Genomic DNA, 21,255 nt, shown 5'->3' with positions numbered 1-21,255 from the left:
CTATATATATATATATATATATATATATATATATCTTTCATGATATCTTATATTTTTCTTTTTCTCTTTATCTCTTTTCTTTTTTTTATTTATATATTTAATTATTATTTACGTTTTTTATTTCTTTAACCTTATTCTTTTTATTCTATTCTCTTTTTTCAATTTATTTATTATTAATTATAATTTCCTATCATGGACTTTTTTTGCTGTATTTTTCCTTTCATTTCTTTTGGAGAAATAAATGTATGGAAATCGTTAAATTTAAAACTCTAATACCTTTTCCTCAAAGAACACTCGTCCATCATGATTTTATTATCCCCAAAAGGACCAGCATATCAAAACTTCCCATAAGTTCAATTTTATATGATATCATAGTAAATAAAAGAATAAGTATGATACCTCATCATGTTCTTCATCTTTTCGTAAGGTAAGCTCCATGTCCTTCTTTCTCACTAATTTGTGTTGTTGGAATCACTTGAAAGAAGGACGAGAAGTTTATTTCAGGTTGAATGCTTGAAGTCTATAGCTTTCGAATACTACAGAGAATCACATGAATACAACTGGCCAAAAATCTTAAAGAACATGATAGATGGTAGATCAGGAGATGAGCCATGATTTGAAAAAAAAAAAAAAAAAAAAAGAAGAAACCTTCATCTCGTTTTTTTTTTAACCTATTTTTTTTTTCCTTTAATATCAAGTGGACATCAAAAGAAACACAAGTGATGGGTTGGGTGCAAACTGGATCTTCGTGAGTGAATATAGCGAACACTTCTCAAGGGACAAATCAGTGACTTACAAGTTGTGTTGCATGTTCAAACAAATCAGTGACTAACATATATTGCGTCCTTGAGCCTTGCGTAAGTAAGACTATCTATTGATTCTCTCAAAACGACATGGTCGTCGTAGATATATAATGGACTGGCCTAGAGCTTTTTTCTGTGCGCAACAATGTAAAAGAAATTTCAACTTTTTTATAGTAAATATTTTGAGAATTTATCCTAGTGTTATAAGAAGGTTCTCTTTCAAGGACATGGTTGAGGTCATAAAAGTTACTTTCGTACCTACGTGATGCACTCTTTAGTAAGTAGGTTTATCCTCCTTGCTCATAGGCAATCTCAACAGAATAGGATCTTCAACTGACGTTCAAAATTATGAGAATAGGTAAGTGTTTTTGTGAGTCGCAATTAAATTAAAACTAGTTAAAATTCTAAAAATTTAAATGCAAAAAAAAGTAGATAGTGAATTATGATTAGTTTATTAGAAAAAATATTATATATTTCAAGGTCTTGGTCACTCCTAATCTAGAGATGATTAACTCAAGAGAGGTATTTCTTATATTTGTTCTTTTTTTAATATAATGAAGATATGATTTTTTTTTTCGGTGAATGTTAACAAGGATTAGCCAGGTAATCTTAACGATAGATAGTAACAAAAAACAGATTGATGAGGAAGTGAGAGGGAATGTGTGTTTCTCTGTTTGTTCGGTCTTTTATCTTCTTTAACTTTCCATGTGATTCCACACTCTATAAAACTGGGCTCTGCACCGAGCCATAATCTGTGTCTTGAGCATTCAAAGATTTCTCCTGATTTTTCGGCAAACTGGGAGTTACTATGACTGCTGGCATTTTCTTCCCATTCTAATCTAGAATGAGATAAGTTGGCCAATGAATATTTTCTATCATGGTTGATTGGGCCTCTTGTGATGTTCTCTGATATTTACATATCTATTTATAAGAAAATTTCATATTTATCGGACCAACTAAATTTGTATCAAAATATTTAAAGTTAAAAATATTATATGTGTAAGATAAAAGAGATGGACGAAAAGGATAATTTTATATCGCTATAGATTTTTGCACCCTTCGGTCTTTAAATTAAATTGTTATCATCCGAATATTAACTCAGACTCATCAATACATAGCATTAAGTTTGTGGGTCTCATTAATTATAAGTAATATGCTCTGTACCAAAAAAAAATCAAGATAATCATTTACAATATGTACGTATCCAAAAGAAAAATGCACATAAAATAGTTTCATATTATTTGCACATGAAGAAAACCCAAATTTTCATTATGTAATAAAAAATAAAATACAGCCAAAGAGTACTCTATGCTGATTTAACCCTGGTCTACTGAAAATCTCTTTCAAAATAACTGTAGATATATGAGAAGAAAATAATATCTAATTAATTTTCTCTTTCCATGAATCAGAAACCTTCAGATACATAGGGTGTATATAAAGAAATCCATCTTTAATTTTAAATATTCTTGTTAATTTCTTATTATCAAACGAACTCATTCTCTAAAAATAGATACTAATAAAAAATAAACCTAGATTTATTTTATTATCCATTGAATGTGAAGTCTATATAACTTTTGACTCATGAGTTCTTTTTGGGCTCATTACCTACATAAGATTGTAGCTACGGTTGAGAGTGAAGCAGGACGACTGTGTGGACCAAGCACAACTTGTTGCTGCCAGCGTTGCTAACAGTGTTTGTCTCTAAAACCTCAAAAAGCTTAAAATGTTTATGTGCCTAAGATAAAGTGGAATAGATTAAAACGATAATCTCATATCAGTAAGAGTTAAAGAAGTCATGCTATATTTATTAGGTCAAGTTCATAACATAAAAAATTTAAATTTTTGAATTGAATTAGTACATGTCTTAATATATGTTAATGTTGATTGCGTTTAACTAAAATTTATCATGATTAAATTTCCAACATAATACCAAAGCCACATGAATAAAATTTAATTTAAATTAATTAATTTTTTAAAAAAGATTGATCAAGATTGGATTAAGTAATATCTTAGGAATAAAGAGAAGACAATCAAACACATATATAAATAAGGGAAGATATTAGAAGAGATCGACTGAGATGATAGACTCATATTGTGAATATACATATGGAAGTGATAATTGACAAAACATATGGAAGCTTAACCTTTTGAGGTGGAAGTGATAATTGACACATTGTTTGCTACTTTTCTCTGGTCAAGCGATTAATTTTATTTTTAGGAAAATATTTTAATTAGATTTTGGATTCGAAAGACAATAATAAGTTAGAATGTAATGGACTTAAGATTCTTTCGATCATCTCATAAAATCATAGGATCGGAGCGGTATATACCGATCTAAAGCCATAACCATCACTATAACCCGTGTTAAGTGTGGCGTATGAATCACTACTTGTGATAGCCGAGTCCATCTCTTTTCTGGAAACTGTACCATTTTGACGAGATAAAAGACAAAGTTTTCTTCGCCAACCTGCAGGGGAACGGAGTGCATCAATGGAACCCACAGGTGGCATCTCCAATCACCGGGCAGGTAAGTGAGACGAGAAAGGCAAATCCGAGTAGCATATCCAATCAATCCACGTGTCGCTTAAAGCTTCCCCGCCTCCGACCTGTCCTCGATCTCTTACCCTAATAACGCTGCCTGTCATTCGCCCCTTGCACTTGGTCCCACGTTGAGCCATGACTGTGAACCCACTTGTTATATATTTTTTCCCCACATTTTCTGCCGTTCCAAGCACACGAGTCGAGCCTATTCACATATTAGACTCGATTCAATTAAAGTAGTGGCTACTATGGTGGATGTACCTCGTATCAAATTTAATACCCTCGTCATTCTCATGTATATTCATATTGATTCTATATGCTCTATTAATTTACTCATTTGCACCTGTAGGTGGTCATTCACAAATGACGTCATCGCTTATCGTATCGCGTGTTATTGTGGTTGGTCAAAGACTGGTAGTTCTGAAATAAGTAAACAAATAATCCTAAGAGGTCCAGATATTGACATTGAGAGACGGGGAGTGCTGTGTGAGCTTCCTCCTCTGTTCCTGGAATGGAGGGGGGAAGGCAGAAGTGTGAGTTGCTGAAGGCCCTTGAGGCCCTCAAGAAGGCCTCCAAGGAGATCGAGGCTAATCCCGTTGGCGCCGCCGAGAAGGGCGACGACGGATGTGATTCCCCTTCCATGAAGGCCCTCCTCCAACTCCAGAGCGGCTCGTGTGACCTCCTGTCCGGCGACCCCCAACTCACCAACCTGTCTGTTCTCCTCAACCGCCTCAGATGTCTCGCGTCTTCGATCCGCTCCCCCTCGTGCCGCGACGACGGCGAGTGTGGGCGAAGTGGTGGTGGTAAAGGTGGGATACTTGGATCGATCCGATGGCTGAGATCTAGCCACAGCCGCGAGATCTCGCGCGTGGCCGGGTCGATAGGCGCCGAGATCCAGTCGTGGATCGACCGGGAGAGCGCCGACCGCCTCGTCTCTGCCCTCCGTTCAATCTCCCCCTTTGTCGCCCGTGGCGGGGAAGTGGAGGAGGAGGAGGAGGAGGAGGAGGAGGGGGAGGCGCTGGTGCGCGCCCTACAGGCGCGCATCTCACAGGGCTTCGACCGCGGCCTGCAGGACGTGCTCCTCCGCTCCGGGGCCTTCGCCGCCGTGGAGTCTGCCCTCGCCGACGTGGCAGCGCCGAAGCGGGTCCGCGAGTGCGCGGCCACGGCCGTGCTCGCCCTCGTGCGCTTTAACAAGGCCGTCTTCGTGGGCCCAGTCCTCATGGGCCCCACGGTGGGCGCCCTTGTCTCCATGTCCTCCGCCTCCGCGTCGGCCACCGCGTTCCGTGCGCTCAACGGGCTAATCAGGGCCATTCGGAGTCCGCTGGTGGACGAGCTCCACGCCCGAGGACAGATCCCCCGGCTCGTTGGCCTCCTTGGCGGAAGCGTCGCCGTCGAGGTGCGGATTCTAGCACTGGACTGGGCGCTAGAGATCGGCTACTTCGGCCGGAAAGAGGCCATCGACGCAATGATTGCGGAGGGGCTAATCAAACGGCTGACGGCGCTACAGAGATCAGACCTGGGCGGCGCCCTCATCGAGATGGATGGCGGTGGCCGAGGAGCGGTACCGGTGGGCCAGCTGCGGCGGGGGCGGGGAGTGGGGGAGGAGGAGCGGCAATTCCTGGAGGCGCGGCCGTTCGCGAGCTGCGTGTCGCGGTGGGCGGTGCAGGTGGAGGTCGGGGAGGGACTGCGGCAGCGGGAGAAGCGGGAGATAAAGAGGGAGGTGGTGGCAAGGGTGAGGGAGGCCGCCGCCTCGGAGGCTGAGGCGGCCACCGCGCTGGCCGAGGTGCTGTGGGGGTCCACGCTCTGGTGATGCGCGAACCAGACGAACAAAGAACGTCATGTGACACGTTCGTTATGGTCTCTGTTCCGTGTGGTTTCATCTCGTGTCACGCATTTTTATTCTTCTGGCTTCATTAAGGGAAGAAGGGACAAAAAGCAGCCGTAGGGGCTGGAGAGAAGCTTAGTTCCTAGTGCATAAAGAAGTGCTCCAGGGTTGGAGTTGGTTGGTATTGAATGTTGATAGATGAAAGCTTGGGAGCGATGATAAGTGATGCGCTATTTTGATGGTCAATTATTGTACAAATGTGTCTCATTTTGTGTTTAAATGGTTTTATAACCCAAATGAATTTCATTCTGGGTACTAATTTATAACACACATATATATATATACATATATATATATGTATATATACATATATATATATGTATATATACATATATATATATGTATATACATATATATATATACATATACATATATGTATATGTATATATATATACATATATATATATACATATACATATATGTATATGTATATATATATATATACATATATATATATATATATACATACATATATATATATATATACATACATATATATATATATATATACATACATATATATATATATATATACATACATATATATATATATATACATATATATATATATATATATATACATATATATATATATATATAGGTGGCTGGACATCTTTTTATTTACGTCATTATATGGAGATCATTCATCCACCTGATGGTCGATAGTATCGTTTGAGTTTGTCTTATCACTATAATTATTTTAATCCAATCATGATCGAGATCGCTGCTGTATTCATTCACTGTTATTCCTCACCATAAGTTAATTTGAAACTAAAGTTGAAAACAGGAGATTGTGTGACAGATATTAAAAAAAGGAATATGAGTAGTTTTACTTAGACGTATTAGCTATTTCAAAATAAACAATTACGATAAGACTCGTGTAACATCAGCCGCACCAAGTGACGCATCACGTCTCTGTTGACCTGATGAGGCACCCAGTCAAAGCCGACCAAAACGCCTACCAAGGTGCATTAACACCCTACTCAGGCTCGGTCCCTCATGCCACACCAACGACAATGTCAGACGCTACCAGAAGTACAATCCTGCTCCCTACGGGCAGGCACATCATGTAATGGTAATTTTTACTATAATAACCCTCACGCTCTGAGGAGAAAGAGAGAACTTAGCTAAAAAAAACCCTCTTCACCGTCCACTAACTTGATCGTCGGAGGGGTCGGGCCGAACACCCCGACCTGACCTTTGTGTAGGTGCGAAGGCGGAGGTCTCCCACTAAATGCCCAGGCGAGGAGTCCCTTCCCGGAGGAAACGACGACTCCGTCCCAATCGGACCACCGTAATCGACCACCTCAGTAGTCTCGAGAAACGTCCCAGGGAGATCCCACATCATCCGGACCCGAACCAAGCCGCGTCAGCCCCGAGGCCACGGCTTAAAGTTGTTTACACTAACATTTTGGCGCTAGAAGGAGGGCAACATGCTGCCCGAGACCACGCCTACGCGGCCTGTCCTCCTGTGCCGTGCTCCTCGGCTGCATGTTGCCCGAGACCATGCTTGCGCGGCCTGCCCGCCCGTGTCGTGCTCCTCGGCTGCGTGTTGCCCGAGACCACGCCTGCGTGGCCAGCCCGTCTGCGCCGTGCTCCTCGGCTACATGTTTCCCGAGACCACGCCTGTGCGGCCAGCCCGCCTGCGCCGTGCTCCTCGACTGCATGTTGCCCGAGACCACGCCTGCGCGGCCTGTCCGCCTGTGCCGTCCTCCTCGGCTGCATGTTGCCCGAGACCATGCCTGCGCAGCCTGCCCGCCTGTGCCATGCTCCTAGGCTGCATGTTGCCCGAGACCATGCCTGCGCGGCCAGCCTGCCTGCGTTGTGCTCCTCGGTTGCATGTTGCCCGAGACCATGCCTGTGCGACCTGCCCGCTTGTGCCGTGCTCCTCGGCTGCATGTTGCCCAAGACCACGCCTGCGCGGCTAGCCCGCTTGCCCCATGCTCCTCGGCTGCATGTTGCCCGAGACCACGCTTGTGCGGCCAGCCCGCCTGCACCGTGCTCCTCGGCTGCATGTTGCCCGAGGCCACGCCTGTGCGGCTAGCCCACCTGCGCCGTGCTCCTTGGCTGCACATTGCCCGAGACCACGCCTGCACCGTGCTCCTCGGCCGCATGATACCTAAGACCATGCTAGCGCGGCCACCCCGCTTGCGTCGTGCTCCTTGGCCGCACAACGCCCCAGGGTCATCGCTGCGCACGCAACCCGCCTTCATTGCTAAACTCCTCGATTCCCACACCTCGGGCAACGGACCGACAAGCGCCAGGCAAGGACACTTCCTCAAAGCTGAAGCCATGCCTCGGAACCTAGTGATTGCAATCGACGCATAGCTTCCTCCCGGGGGGAATATGATGAGGGTAACAATTGCGATAAGACTCGTGTGACATCAACCACACTAGGTGACGCATCACGCCTCTGTTGACCTGATGAGGCACCCGGTCAAAACGGATCCGAACGCCCCCTTTGTCAGTGTAAGAAAGAAGAAGAGGAGAATAATACAATGGTATAAATTTTTCTTCTTACATTAATGCTCTAAGCATCACATAAGGTATACAACCATAAATACAAAGGAATTATACATAATGAAAATCATGTCTAGAAGGATATAATATTAAAGATCATGTGAATACCAAAAGATATGATTTATTTTAATATTCTTTTTTTAAAAATAAAAAAGAAATATTAAGAGATCAAATAGTAAGGAAAATCTTAAGTCATGAATTCTGAATTCTCTTTAGTAAATCATAAAAAGGAACATAAGAGAATAAAAGATCTTGATTAATAAAATATTTAAAGTTATAATTCTAAAGAATCAAAAGAAAAATCTTGATTCATTTAGATAAATCAAATAGTGAAAAGAAGAATCATAGTAAACGATCGAGATTCATAAAAATCTCAAGTTATAATTATCAAGGAATCAAGATCATGATTTGGATAAAAATTTATTCAAATTTAAATCATCAAAATCACTTTTATAGTTCAAGAGATTCATAAAAAATAACATAAATCTATTTATTAATCACTTTTTAAAAAATCGATAAGACAGAAAAATTTTCAAGAAAAATGTATTCCCATTTTATTTCAATACAAGCATGTCTTTGTATTTTATGCCAAATAAAAACATAGATCATCGTTTAAAACTGAAAAAATAAATTTCATCATAAAAATCATCAAGATCAATAAACCATAAATCATAAAAATCATCATTACTTCAAATCATCAAGCATAATTAAATCATTAAATCATCAAGCATTATTTCATTAAATATAAAGTATATTCAATAATTATTTTGTTTCAGCTAGTGAGCTTTGTAAAGTGTGTTAAATCTCCGGTCATAAGCCTTGAGTATCTACTATCAAAATTTTTTTTTTTGCTCCTAGCTTTCGATTGTAGATATTTTTACAAGAAGGGTGGATTTATTCTAGATACCTATTTGACTTTGGGTCCCCCATGGTTGGACCTACCTATATTAATTTTTAGCATTTGGTAATTTTTGGTTCCTATAGGAACCCAAACCAATTTATGTTAGCCAAGCTTTTTGAATGGACATTTCTATGCATAATGACCATGTCTACAACAAAATCTATATTTGTTTTCGAGGGAAACATATATTGTGGGTCTTTTAACAAATGTGGTTGGCTTTTGTTGAGTGTTACTACTCACAAAGCCAATTCCTTTTTTACTACAAAGATGACTCTTATTAGCAAGAATCATTTTAAAGATTTGCTACCAATTTTAAATTTATCTAACATTTCTTGTAGTAAAACGTTTTTCTTCTTAAGTGAGTCTAACTCTTCACACTTAGTTCAAGGAGTTAACATGCAATTATCATGCTCATTTTTTAATTTTTTAAATTTACTAGTAAGAGAAGCATGATACTTTTTTAACAACTTATATTTTTTACCAACTAGCTTACATTCATTAAACAAATCTTGGAAAGCATTTAGTAATTCATCATAAGGTAAAGACATTTTAGTTGAGTTGTTTACCTCATCGTCGAGAGCCATCAAAGCGAAGTTTGCCACTTCGTCTTCATTGGTTTGCTCCTCGTCTTTGGATGTACTCGATTTATCCCAAGTCACCTTGAGTGTTTTTTTCTTCTTTGATAGCTTCTTTATTTTTATTCTTTGATTCTTGTTTTAAGAATTTTTTTAGCTTTATTGTTAAGAGTTTAAAGCCATCATCACTTGAGCTTTTGCTCGAGTGGTCTTCATTTGTTCTAGGTGTCAAATTCTTCCTGTTCTTTGGAAGATTGTTCTCAAGTTCATCATGTGATATACAAGTCATTTCATAGGTCATCAAAGACCCAATAAATTCTTTAAGCAAAAAGTTATTTAAGTCATTTGCCTCTTGTATTGTAGTTACTTTAGAATCCCATTTTTTAGAAAGAGATCGTAAAACTTTATTGACAAGTTCAAGATTTGAAAAATATTTGCTAAAAGCTTTTAAAATATTGATGATATATGTAAAATAAGGGTACATATCTACAATAGTTTCACTTGGCTTCATTCGAAATAATTCAAAACTATACATCGAAAGATTGACTTGGAATCTTTAACTCTACTTGTGTCTTCATGTGTGATTTTGAGTATATGTCAAATATCATGTGCAGTTTCACATATAGAAACCCAATTAAATTTATTTTTATCTAGGGCATAAAACAAAGTGTTCATCGCTTTAGCATTTAAAGAAAAAATTTTCTTCTCCAAATTATTTCATCCGTTCATTGGATTAGAAGACCTTTAAAAATTATTTTCATTGATATTCCATAATTTGAAATCTAAAGAAAGTAAGAAAACTCTCATTCGAGTTTTTTAATATATATAGTCTGTCCCATTGAACATAAGAGGACGAATGCTAGAGTGACCCTCCTGAAAGCTAAAAAAAAGTCATCTCTCTTAGGTGTTAAATCAAATAAAGAGAAACGTGGGTCTGATACTAACTATTAGGACCAATATCAGTACTAAGAGAGGGGGGGGGATTAGTGCTTTTGTAAAAATAACGATTGAGAAAAACTTCATTCGATAAACCCCATATTGATAAGATGCTTAACTTAAAAATGTTCGTAGAATGTAATGAGTAATAAAATCAGTAAGTAATAAAGGTAAATAGTAAAAAAAAAGAGCATACCGGATTTATAGTGGTTTGATTATCATGACCTATGTCTATTCTTGATTCCTCCTCCATTGAGGCCATTAGCATCCACTAATGACCTTCCATCAATAGACGAAGACCAACCACCCTCTTAAACTCTTTTCTCCTTTTGACAGGCTTAGGAGAGAACCTTTACACCCCCTTTCTACAAAGTTTCCCTCACACTCTGCTTTAGAATAGTCTATAAACTTTAGGAGGAGGGACTCTACACTTTACAAGGGTTTATAACTTTAGAATCATAGACTTTTGTTCTACTTTCTCGCTGCCTTAAGAAGGAAAGATTGTGGTATTTATAAACCCTAAACAACTTTAAAAATTAGAGCTAAAATTTAAATCCTCGAGATTTTAGGTTATTGGCGGTACCGTCGCCTGTGTTAGGCGGTACCACCGTCAGTACTCTCTAACACTAGGTGGTACCACTACCCAATCTGGTAGTACTATCGCTTGACAAAGTCTCGGAGACTATGTCTTGGAGATTGAGCCGCTAGCGGTTCCACCACCTAGACCGACAATGTCATTGCCTGACCAAATTTTTCGTTAGGAAAAGAGTCAGCACTAAGAGGGGGGGGGGGGTGAATTAGTGCAGCGGTAAAAATTACGTTGGTTCAAAACTTCGTTGCAATTAAATCCGTTTGCGACGAAAAATTATTTCATAAAGGTATTAACTTTGAAAGCATATGGAAGAGCATAGTACATGTAAAGCAAGTAAAGTGGTTTGCAGTAAAGTAAATTACACAAGAGAAATGCAAACTAGATTTTTATAGTGGTTCGGTCATCGTAACCTACATCCACTTCGCTGATTCCTCTTCCGTTGAGGCCACCAGCATCTACTATCGATCTTCTTTCAATAGGCGAAGACCAACTACCCTTTTACACCCCTCTTCTCCTTTTCACAAGTTTAGGAGACAACCTTTTACAACCCTCTTTTACAAGGTATCCCTCTCACACCTCCCTTAGAACTATCTCTAAACTTTGGAAGGAGGGAACTCAACTTTCTAAGGTTTATAACTTTATAATCACAGGGTTTTTTTTAATATGTCTTACTTCTCCATGCAAGAATAGCTGGGGTATTTATAGGCCCAAATGGATTCAAATTTGGAGCGATACCACCGCTTGAAATTTCAAGGCACGGGCAATACCACCGCTTGCACTAGGCGGTACTACCACACAAACTAACAGTACCACTGCCTAACACATTCTTATAGACTATGCCATAATGGTTTCACCTGTTTGGTCACTATTTGGGTCTTTCTCTTGGCCCAACTGTCTCCTAATTGGGTTGGCCCAATTCTAATCACTATTATGTGCTAACTGTAAATTTTAAGACATTTACTAAGCTAAACAAAGTACGTAAGTCTAGGTTTCTTCCAACGAACTTCCGATGATCTCTCGACAATGTTCAAGTGGACTCCCAACAAGCTCCTGGACTTTATGATGATCTTTTTGGCGAGTTCCGATGAGCTTCTTTGGTAAACTCTGGGACTTCCTGGTCAATTCTAATAGAACTTCAAATAAACGTCCGAACTTTCGATGAACTCTCGAACTCCCAATAAAATCACGTTCTTGACTCTAAGACTTCATTTTGCTTTATGCCTTGCTATCGTAGTTAATCCTGCACATGTAAAAACATACTTCGATCTAGACAATTATTACTAAACATGAATCATGTTGTCCAGCATGTCATTGGTCCATCAATGCTTCATTTGATTCTTCGATGCATTGTCCTCTCTTGCAGCCTATTGCCCAATCAGCTAGTTGACCTTCGCAACTCCGATATCCTTGGCACAATTTTCACTCTTCTTAGCCCGATGCCCGAATCTATGGCCCGAAGCATTCTGTTGATACGTCATCCGATCCTCCGACTAGACGTCCAATCTTCTAACATGTTCCACCGGCCCAATATGATTCTTCCCGCTTTAATTGTTTCATCCTAATCGAAGCATACTATGGCACTCAAAACACAAATCAATTCACAAACACTTATCAATTGGTTTCATCATCACAATCTAAGATTCAACAATCTCTTTCTTTTTTATGATGACAACCAATTGATGACGGAGTTAACCTTAACTCCCCCTATCAATATGCCATATTGATAGAACCTATAATTATCTCATCCTGATCGAAGCATCTCATGGCACTCAAAACACAAATCAATTCATAAACACTTATCAATTGGTTTCAACATCACAATCTGAGATTAAACAATCTCTCCCTTTTTGATGATGATAACCAATTGATGACGAAGTTAACCTTCACTCCCCCTATCAATATGCCATATTGATAGAACCTTGAATTCAAACTGAATTCAAGTCATTGCAAATTTTATCATGAATATTTGTAACATGCCATCATATATAACATGATCATACTTTTCCCTCTTTGTCATCAACAAAAAGAAGTTACAATTATCAAGTATTTGGACATAGAAGTTCAAATCATTGCAATATAATCATGATCTTTAGTTTTATCATCATGTAAGCTAGCAAATTTAGCATCACTTTACAACATGCATAATCACCAAATCATCATTAATTTTAAAGAAGTACAAGATTGCAAATTATGCAAGTTTGCATTTTTGTTTCTTAAGATAGGCAATCTATCAATTTTTTTGGTGATGTTCAAGATAGCAAGCTCTTTCTTCTCTTTTGAGAAGTGCCATTTTTACTTCCTTTGCAAAGTGCAAACTAGCAAAATTTTACATTATTTTACAATATGCAAGCTAGTAATTTGGCAAGTGTTACTTCTTTTTGAAGTATAAAGGCTAGCAAGTTTTTTAAAAAATAATGCAAGATAACAAGCTAGCAAGATACAATGTTTTACATGAAGTAAGCTAACAAGTTTTGCATCTTTTTGTGATATGTACGTTTGCAATTTTTTCTTCTCTTTAGATGTGCTAGCAAGCAAGCAAGTTTTTCTCATTACAATTTGTGAGCTAGCAAATTTTACACATATGAAATTTGGCAAGATTTTTGCATCTTTTTGAAATGAGCAAGCTTTTGCTTCTTCTTGAAGTATGCAAGCTAGCTAACAAGCTAGCAAAATTTGCTCCCCCTATGTCATTGTCAAATAGAAGGAAAGAATACAATATTGTAATTCTTTTTTCTTTTTAATAATTTTTAAATAATGATAAATGATGAATAATCAAAGATGAAAAATCAAGTTATGAATGTCAAAACAATTTATCATCATGAATATTTTATCATTGCATGCATCATTATCATAAGTTGAAGTATTGCATACATAATATCAAATCATCATTCATAATTGCATTAATGTTTCAATCATTATTTCAACATGTTTGTGCATCATTATAGTTTCAATCTACAACATACATAATTTTAAAATTTTACATATCATCCTTATATGCATGATACTAAAAATAAATCAATCATCATATCATGATACTCATAAGCTAGCAAATTTATATCATTTTAGAGCATCAAAACAATATCATGAGTATTTCATGCATTCATATCATCAATGTTTCAATCATTATTTCAATCATAAAAAATGAAAGATCAAGTCTAAAATTCGAGAAATCAAGAGAAACCATGATCCATTTTAACAAATCTCCTCTTAAATAATTAATGAAAAGAACTCTTAGGAGATCATGATATAGATAAAATTTATTTAATCTTGTAGGAGAACAAGACCTTAATTCATGCACATAAAATATTATGATTCACATAGAAAATCTCTTCTTTAGTAAAATGCCAAGAAAAATCATAGGAGTACAAAGAAGATATCTTGATTAAAAAAAATATCTCAAGTAATTCCAATAAACTAAGATTATGATTTTGATAAAACTTATTCAAATTCATATCGTCAAAATTATCAACATCTTTTCAAGAAAATTCAATGAAGACAACGTAAATAGATTCTCATAAGAACTCGATTCATGCATAATGTCTCAATTTTTCATGAATGTCATAAGACATGATTTATTTCAACAAATCTCTTCTTTTATAAGTGGATAAAAGAAACATAGGAGATCTTGATTCGTGTATAAGAAATCTCAAGTTATAAATTTCAAAAAATCAAGATAAAGCTCATTTAAATTCAAATTGTTAAATCAAGATCATTTTCAAAAGATTACATAAGATGGATTCATCACTAAGAATCACTTGTTGAAAAATCGAAAAGCTTTAGAGGTATATTCAAGAAAAATATGCATTCCCCCTTTTTGTTTTAATCCAAGTGATTTGATTTCATACGAGCATGCCTTTGTATTTTTATGCCAAACAAAAATATGCATTAACATTTAAAGCCGAAAGAGAACTTTCATAATGGCAAAGATCGATAATCCATAAATCACCCAAAAATCATTATTACTTCAAATCATCATGCATAATTTTGAAAGATAAACTCATTAAGCATGATATCAAATCATTACTTCAAATCAAACATGATTTCATGAATCATAGATCATCTTCAATCAAAATTGAGAAACAATATGATTAATCAACATAATACACATTAATGCTTCTTAAAAACATACATAGGATTAACATTAGATTTAAGTCTAACATATTTGTTCATTTATCATAAAACATGTAATTTTCATGATCATTTTCAAAATTACTAGAAAGATAAGCATGATCCCAATTTTTTAGTATTTTTATTATATTATTAAACATATAATTTTCAAGAAAAATAATTTTTCTAAACTAAAATAACTCATGAAAAGTATTATGTAATTTCAAAATAAGGCAAAGGGGTTTTGGTTACCTCATTATAGAAACCCGTTAAGGCGTAGTTTTCCACCTCGCCTTTGTTGATTTTCTTCTTGTCTTCGGATGAGCACAATTCGTCCAAAGTCGCATTCTTCTTCTTTTTAAGTTCATTTTTAATTTTCGATTGTTCTAAGTCCGAAATCCTTCTTGTTCTTTGGAAGGTGGTTCTTAAGTTCATTACGTGCAGTGCACGTCATTTTATAGGTCATCAAAGACCCTATAAGTTCTTTAATTGGTAAATGGTTCAAGTTTTTTTATTCTTAAATAGCCGTTACTTTTGAATCCCAACTCTTATTAAGAGAACGTAAAATCTTGTTTATAAGTTCAAAACCCGAAAAACTTCTACCAAGTGCTTTTAAACCATTGACGATATCCGTAAAACGAGTGTACATGTTTACAACCATTTCACTTGGCTTCATTTGAAAAAGTTCAAAATCATGTATTAAAAAGTTGATTTTTGAATCTTTAACTTTGCTAGTGCCTTCATGTGTGATTTCGAGAGTGTGTCATATATCGAAAGCCGTTTCGCAAGTAGAAACCCGATTAAACTCAATTTTATCCAAAGCATAAAATAGAGCGTTCATAGCTCTAGCATTTAAGGAAAAAGTCTTTTTATCCTAATCATTCTAATGGTTCATTGGAAGAGAAGACCTTCGAAAACCACTTTCGATAATATTCCATAAGTTCAAATCCAAAGAAAGCAAGAAAACTCTCATTTGAGTTTTTCAATATGTGTAGTTCGTCCTATTGAACAAGGGAGGACGAATGAGAGAGTGACCCTCTTGAAAGCCGAAAAGAGCCATTTCTATTTGGTTGTTAAACCAAATATGAAAAACAAGGGTCTGATACCAATTGTTAGGAAAAAAGTCGACACTAAGAGGAGGGAGTGAATTAGTGCAGTGGTAAAAATTACATCGGTTCAAAACTTCATTAATATTAAATCTGTTTCCAACAAAAAATTGTTTCATAAAGGTATTAACTTTGAAAGCGTACAGAAGAGCATAGTCGATGTAAAGCAAGTAAAGTGGTTTGCAGTAAAGTAAATTACCCAAGAGAAACGCGAACTAGATTTTTATAGTGGTTCGGTCATCATAATATATTTATGTATCAAGCAATATAAAGTGAAAAAATATCATAAAATAATAAGCAAAAAAAGTGCATGTCATGTCACATGTGCCATCACTCATATGATTGGCTTGTAGGGCAACTATGACTAGCAATCTCCCACTTAACCTAAAGCTAATCACCTATGTGTCGGATTCCCATTAGACCCTTGTGACGCTTAGAGATGATCTAAGATAATGGATTTGTTAGTGGATCTACAATATTATCTTCGTATGGAACTTGTTCATCTACTACATCTCCTCGGGCCACGATCTCTATAATAAGATAGAACCTCCTTAGAACATTTCTAATGAGTCCTAAGTTCCCTCATTAGAGTAATTGCCCAGTAGTTATTGTAATATGAGGGAATCGACTCCTCGCTGCTTGAAAAGACTCCTAGATCTGTGATGAACTTCTTCATCCATACCCCCTCCTTTGTTGCCTCTATCGTAGCAATGTACTATGCCTCTATGGTCGAGTCAATAGTAGTATCTTGCTTGGAACTCTTCTAGTATACTACTCCTCCATTTAAGGTGAACATATATCTTGAATTAGGCTTACTATCATCGACATCAGATTGGAAGCTTGAGTCCATATAGCCCTCAACCCTGAGGCTACTTTCTTCATATACTAGTAAAAGATCCTTAGTCGGTCTCAAGTATTTAAGGATACACTTTACTGCTTTCCAATGCTCCAAGCCTAGATCTGCTTGATACCTACTCATGACACTCAGAGCATATGCTATATCAGGCCTAGTACATAGCATAACATACATGATAGAACCAATCACTAAGGCATAGTGTATCCTATCTATGTCTACCCTTTCTTTAGGAGTCTTTAAGGACATACTCTTAGAAAGCGATATCCCCTATCTCATCGGTATGAGACCTCTCTTGGAATTTTTCATGTCAAACCTTTTGATAATGATGTCTATATACCTGGATTGGGACAAGCTAAGTATCCTATTGGATCTATCTCTATAGATCCGAATCCCTAAGATATATGATGCTTCCCCTAAGTCTTTTATGAAGAAATGTATAGATAGCCAAGTATTTACTGTGGAGAGCATTCCTACATCATTCCCAATGATCATAATGTTATCCAAATAAAGCACAAAGAAGGTAATAGCGCTCTCATTTACCTTCTTATACACACATTGCTCATCTTCATTCTTAATGAAGTCATAAGATCTCATCATCTCATCAAATCTTATTTTTCAACTTTAGGAAGCTTGCTTTAGTCCATAGATGGACCTAAGCAACCTGCACATTTTATTTGGACTTTCTTTGGATATGAATCCCTTAGACTATATCATCTACACCTCCTCCTCAAGGTTATCGTTGAGGAACACAATTTTCACATTCATCTATCAGATCTCATAATCATAGTGTGCTACAAATAGCCAATAGAATTTGGATGGATTTTAGCATGGCTACGGGTCTGAAGGTTTCATCATAGTCAACACCTTGTCTTTGATTATACCCTTTAGCCACTAGCCTTGCTTTATAGGTCTCTACTTTTTCATCTACACTGATCTTCTTCTCAAAAATCCATTTGCAACTAATAGGTACAATACCCTCGGGTGCATCAATAAGATTCCAAACCTTGTTGGTATACATAGAATTCATCTTAGAATCTATGGCCTCTTGCCACTTCCTAGAGTCTATACTCATAATAGCCTCCTCGTAAGTTTGAGGATAAATATTCTCAATATTCTCTTCTTTGATATGTCCCACATATCTTTCAGGAGGATGGGATACTCCATTAGACCTACGTAAAGTCGGAACTTGTATGTTAGGCACCTGAACATATTCGAGCTGTGGAATGATGCTTGAGCTAGGTTATCCAATCTCACTCAACTCTATCATTCTCTCATTGTCTCCGTCAAGAATGTGTTCCTATTCAAGGAGCACTGCTCTCTTGGCTACAAATAACTTTTGGTCCTTTGGGTGATATAAATAATACCCATAATTTTCCTTGGGGTATCCCATGAACTTGCATCGCTCCATCTTGGGTTTCAACTTGTTGGGGTTGTGTCTCTTAATGTGGGCATGACAGCCTCAAATCTTAACAACCTTAAGATTAAAATTCTTCCCTTTCCATATCTTATATAACGTAGATAATATCGACTTAGTTGAAATTTTATTCAGAAGGTAAGTTGTAGTCTCTAGGGCGTATCCCTAGAATAAGACAAGTAGGTCGGCGAAACTCGTCATGGACCGCTTCATATGTAATAGTGTGTGATTCCACCTTTCAGATATACCATTAAGCTGAGGTGTATAAGGAGGTGCCCAGGGATAGAATCTCATGGTCCTTGAGGAACTAGGTGAATACTGTACTCAAGTACTCACCTCCTCGATCTGATATAAGAGTCTTGATACTCTTTCCAGCAACTCAGTGTCTCTCTCTCCAATTCCACTAAATGGAGTATTGGTCAATTTTCTACGAAGGCAAGGCTCAAAAGTTACATATAACTCATAATCTAATGGATATATGTATCTATCCTATAGCAACTTTTGAATCATTCCCTCATGGATATGACTTAGCCTACAATATCATAGGTATGCATTGTTCACCTCATCTCATTTCTTTTTAGACTCACTTACATTCATGATATGTGGAACAGTGTTTAGCATAAACAAACTATTATGTAATGTTCCTTTCGTAATAATCATATCATCTAATAATATTGAATAATTATTATTCTTAAAAACTAATTTATATTCACTAACTATCAAACATGAAATAGAAATAATATTTTTGATAATAGAAGGAACAAAATAGCATGCATTCAATGCAATAATAGCTCCACCAAGCAGATGTAGGGTAACCTCACCAATAGCTAATGTAGTAACTTTTGCTCCATTACCTATCTTGAGGTCCATCTCGCCTCTCACCAATCTCCTAGGTCTTGCCAAAACCTACAACGAATTGCAAATGTAATAAGCACTGCTAGTATGAAATACCTATGTGTTATCATAAGATTCTGACAAATAAAGATCGATTATAAATGTACCTAAAGCTTCTTCAAGCTTTTGTTTTGCCCTCTTTGTAAGATACTCTTTATAGTTCCTCTTTCAGTGCCCATCTTTATCGTAGTGGAAGCACTGGCATTTGTCCTTTATCGGATCTTTCTTAGCAACCTTTATTTTACCCGGTCTGCCCTTACCCTTCTTAAGGGATTTTTCTGCTTTTCTTTTCTTTCTGGTCTCACCAGCATAGAGAACTGGCTTCTCCTTCTTGATAGTGCTCTCTGCCTCCCTCAATATATTAAGGAGTTCAGGAAGAGTCAACTCAAGCTTGTTCATATTAAAATTCATTAAGAATTAAGAAAAGGAATCTAATATGGACTAAAGTACATGGTCCATACATAGGTCATCCTGTAAGACCATTCCTAGACCTATGAGTTTCTCTATCTACTCAATCATCTTAAGGACATGGTTCTGAACTAGTATCCCCTCAGTCATCCTAGCGTAGAAGAGACTCTTGGGTATCTCATATCGCTGAGTCATTCCCTATTCCTCTAACAATTTGCAGACATGTAGAAGAATGAATCTGACATCCATCTTTTCGTGTTGTATCTATAACTCAGGAGTCACGGGGCCTAACATGTAATACTAAACAAGAGTAGAGTCATCTATATACTTCATGTAGCGAGTGATCTCATCCTCGCTTGTCTCTTCCTCATGTTGAATTTTGGATTTTGATGATAAAATCAATTAATGAGTTTATAATTTAATCTGTATTTTGAGTGATGTAGGACTAACTTCAATTAGAAAAGATAACTCGATTAAACTAGAAAGAATTAGATGTTGGGCCGAAGTGAACATGTCAAAAGATTAGATATCGGTCAGAGGATCGATCGACGTACTAGTAGGACTTCATGCCATGGGTTCAAGCATCGGGCCAAAGGATCGGACATTGCGCCAAGGAGATCGGAAGTTGCGGAAGGTCAACATGTCGATTGGGCAATATGCCGAAGGAGAGGACGATGCGCCGAAGGATCGAACGAAACGTTGGATGAACTAATGATATGCCAGACAACATAGAATTCTAGTCTTGTAATCTATTGTCTTAATTGGTCATAGTTAGGTCATAATTAAGTTGGTTTCAGGTGTAACCATGCCAACTTAATTAAGAGCCCATTGGGCCTGAGTTGGGACTATTTTGGGCTAAGTGGATGGCCCATTCGGTCACCCAAGGTTAGGTGAAACCACCTATGAGTTGGAAAAGTCAAGAGCATACTTTTTCAAGTTGTCAAGCAGTGGTACTATTAGACTGGGCAGTAGTATTATCTAGACACAATCTCCCTGACTATGTCATGTGGTGGTACCACCGGTCTAGGCGATGGTACCACCTAGTGTTAGTGCTATAGGCGGTGGTACCACCTAGCACAGGCGGTGGTACCACCAAGACCTAAGAAACCTAGGATGAGACCTTTTTTTACTCTATTTTTAAAGTCATTTGAGGTCTATAAATACCCCAATTATTTCTGCTTGGAAGAGCATAAAATTTAGTAGAAAATGGGGAAAATATACTTAAGAAAAAGGTGTTGTAATCTCTCTAAAGTTAGCGAGTCTTTTCCTCCTAGAGTTAGAAGGTTTCTAAGAGAGAAGTGAGGTCTAAAAGAGAGTGGGTTATAAAGGTTATCTCCTAACACTATAAAAAGGAGTAAAAGAGTTGTAAGGGTAGTTAATCTTCACCTGTTGGAAAAAAGATCGGTAGTAGAAGCCAGTGGCCTTGAGTGAAGAGGAATCGGGAGTGGATATAGGTCACGATGATCGAACCACTATAAATCTGGTTTGTATGTACTTTATGTTTTTCATTTACTTATTCACTATGCTTACGAACGCTTTTAAGATAAACTCATCTTTCTGATACAGGATTTATCGAATGAGATTTTTGAATTGATGTAATTTTTACGAAAGCACTAATTCGCCACGGCCCCTGCCCCGCCACCCGCAATACCGATTTCGGTCCTAATATCTCGAGCATAAGCATCATTGTATCAAGGATGTATATGATTTTCTCTAT

This window comes from Musa acuminata, chromosome BXJ2-8 (genome assembly GCF_036884655.1).
Source record: "Musa acuminata AAA Group cultivar baxijiao chromosome BXJ2-8, Cavendish_Baxijiao_AAA, whole genome shotgun sequence".
In the NCBI taxonomy this organism is placed as follows: Eukaryota; Viridiplantae; Streptophyta; class Magnoliopsida; order Zingiberales; family Musaceae; genus Musa; species Musa acuminata.
Note: the sequence above shows the minus strand (reverse complement) of the source record.